The sequence below is a fragment of the Dromiciops gliroides genome, chromosome 4, assembly GCF_019393635.1.
Source record: "Dromiciops gliroides isolate mDroGli1 chromosome 4, mDroGli1.pri, whole genome shotgun sequence".
Taxonomy (NCBI): Eukaryota; Metazoa; Chordata; class Mammalia; order Microbiotheria; family Microbiotheriidae; genus Dromiciops; species Dromiciops gliroides.
In genome coordinates, this window is record NC_057864.1 from 170,384,950 (window position 1) to 170,388,045 (window position 3,096).

General features: G+C 38.3%; 1 pseudogene; it reads right to left on the minus strand.

The window, feature by feature from the left end:
- Window positions 1-342: 342 nt before the first annotated feature.
- Window positions 343-780, minus strand: LOC122754778 (annotated as a pseudogene).
- Between the last annotated feature and the right edge of the window lie 2,316 nt (window positions 781-3,096).

The following is a 3,096-nucleotide window of genomic DNA, read 5'->3' on the forward strand; positions in this document are numbered from 1 at the left end:
TTAATAAAGTGTGGCTAATGAATTTTTCAGAGAGATGGTTGTTACATATTTACCAACACACCTCTGGGCAGGAGTGTCTTCTCATATGTATTATTTGGGGCCATGTTTATTCTTTTCTTTTCTTTTCTTTTCTTTTCTTTCTTTCTTTCTTTTTTTTAAGGAGCAGTTAACAAGTTTATTTGGTGAAAGCAGAGAGCAAGTAGGCCAAGGAGGGCATGTGGTAGGGTTTGGAAGGAAGGATGTTAGTAACCCTGACAGTGTAGTTAGTTGCTTCAGGGGTGAGAGGATCATTTTCACACTGAGAAAGTTAGAGAATTCTTTGTGGAAAGGGGACTTTTGTTCTCAGTCATTCAGCACCATTCGGACTAGCTCTTCATAGTTGATACAACCGTTGCTGTCCTCATGCCCTGCCACCAACATTTCTACTTCTTCCTCTGTCATGTTCTCACCCAGAGTAATGAGGACATGCTGTATTTCAGCCCCTTCCTTATTAAACACCTGAAGCCCCTCTACATAGTCTTCATATGTGCCCTGGTCCTTATTCTTTGCCATGGTCTGCAGCATTGGCAGAAAGTGTTCAAAGTCCAGCACCTTCACATTCATCTCATCACTCTTGGGATTCCCTAAGACCTTGAGCACCTCAGCATTGGTGGGGTTCTGGCCCAGGGCCCATATCATGTCCCCACACTGGCTATATAAGATCTTTCCATCTCCCGATCAGTCAAACAGCTGGAAGGCCTCCTTGAGCCCAACAGTCTGATCCTCCATGAAGTCACACATCTTGGCCGTGCAGCTCAGTGGGTAAGTGCTGATGGGGCAGCCGCTGCCTCTGTTGCTCCATGCTTATTCTTTGTAATTTTGTAACATTCACTTTTGATTGTTTTTCTTTCCATTTCCATTGTTGTGGTCATATATATTTTTTTCTTGGCTCTTCCTACTTCACTCTGTATCAGTTCATGTAAATCTTTCCATGCTTCCCTGTATTCATCATATTTGTCATTTCCTGTGCAGCATAGTAATATCACATTAGATCCATGAACCACGCACAAGTCACCAATCTCTAATTAATGCCATTCATATTACTTTTATATTCAGACACTGTTACCTGTCCTTGTTTCTATCTTCTATAGATATGATTTTCTTTTTCTTAAATTATTTTTTTCCTTACATGAACTTAGTAAACAACAATAAACACAAACATTCTAATATACTAAGAACAAAACAGAGTCTTGTATGGAATTATGAACTTGAGTTTTAAGTTTCTTTTTATGGTTAGTGTTTTTGTTTCACAACGTGACTGATGTGGAAATATGTTTTGCCTGACTGCACATGTACAACCTATATCAAATTGCTTGCCTTCTCAATGAGGGAGGAGGGGAAGGAGAGTAGGAGAGAATTTGGAACTCAAAATTGTAAAAGATGAAGGTTTAAAACCTGCTCATGCTTATAATAAAATATTAAAAATTCAATAAAGTATTAATAAAATAAATATTAAAAAATCAAAACAAAACGTTTTTGTTATAAATCATACACACTAGATTCTATATCCTAGATTATAGCTTTAGAGGTAGAAGGAATATTAGAGGTCACTGAGTCTTACTCATTTTTATTGATGAGCCTTAGAGAGGCTAAGTGACTTGCTTAGGATCATTCAGCAACAATGTGTGTTTAATTTAACAAGGTAGCAACAAAATTTCCTTATATTCCTCTATTTAACTGGTTTTTGTTCCCTTCTGTGGGCTTTTAAATTTTTCAATATTTTCTTTTGTGTATCTTATGTTTCTTTTTAAAACCTAGATTATTTATCAGTTTCCCTATTTATCCACAATGGGTTCTTTTTTTCCAGACAACTCCTATTTCCTTTTCATCTATGCCTCTATATCTCTATGTATATACATGTATGTACAAAAGATATAAACACATACATATGAAGTGTTTCCCAATCTCCCTTAATGTTAGGGTTTTCCTTCTATTCATTACCCTGTTTCTCTTGTGTGTCTCTGTGTGTATGTGTATGTGTGTGTGTGTGTGTGTGTGTGTGTGTGTGTATATATATAGTTTGTACATAGTTCTTTTCATTTTGGGGGGGGGTTGTTTTTTTAGTGAGGCAATTGGGGTTAAGTGACTTGCCCAGGGTCACACAGCTAGTAAGTGTTAAGTGTCTGAGGCCGGATTTGAACTCAGGTACTCCTGACTCCAGGGCCTGTGCTCTATCCACTGTGCCACCTAGCTGCCCCCCATTTTGTAATTTTGTAACATTCACTTTTGATTGTTTTTCCCATTAGACTATGAACCACTTGAAGGAAGGGAATGTCTTTTGCCTTTCTTTGTATCCCCAGTTCTTTGCACAGTGCCTGACACTTAGAAGGCATATAATAAAGGCAATGTAACTGACATACACACTACCCTCCCTTACCCCATCCTTGTAAGAATTCTCATTTTCTTTCTTACTAATGGGAAGCTAAGTTTGTCATATATAAAGACTTTTTGCATGAAAATTATAACAGAAATTGAATTCATAGAGACTTTAAGACTTGTCAGTTATTTTCCTTCCAACAAGAATTTATTAAGCACCTACTATATGCCAAGCAGTGGGTTGGGTTCCAGGCCACAAAGATAAAAAAAAATAAGAATACTACTGTGACAATTAAAACTAAATGTGTAGGGGCGGCTAGGTGGCGCAGTGGATAAAGCACTGGCCCTGGATTCAGGAGTACCTGAGTTCAAATCCATTCTCAGACACTTGACACTTACTAGCTGTGTGACACTGGGCAAGTCACTTAACCCCCATTGCCCCGCAAAAACAAAAACAAACCCTAAATGTGTGGTTACCTTATTCCTGTCCCCAGTGTAGGGAAAACTAGCTATGGTTTACTTATAAATTAGAAACTTTAGCAACAAGTCTTTGGGCATTTAGCATTTATTAAAGAGTAAAGAGAAAACACGTGGAGTTCAGAAAAATAGGAAAGCCTATCTACCCAAGAGGAGAGATAAGAATTCAACCTGGCCTGGTTCTTCTCCCAAATCTCCTGCTACCACCTTGGAGTTCCAGCCACCAAAAAGAAAGTTCCTATGCCTGTGAGAGCAGAAGCTCCC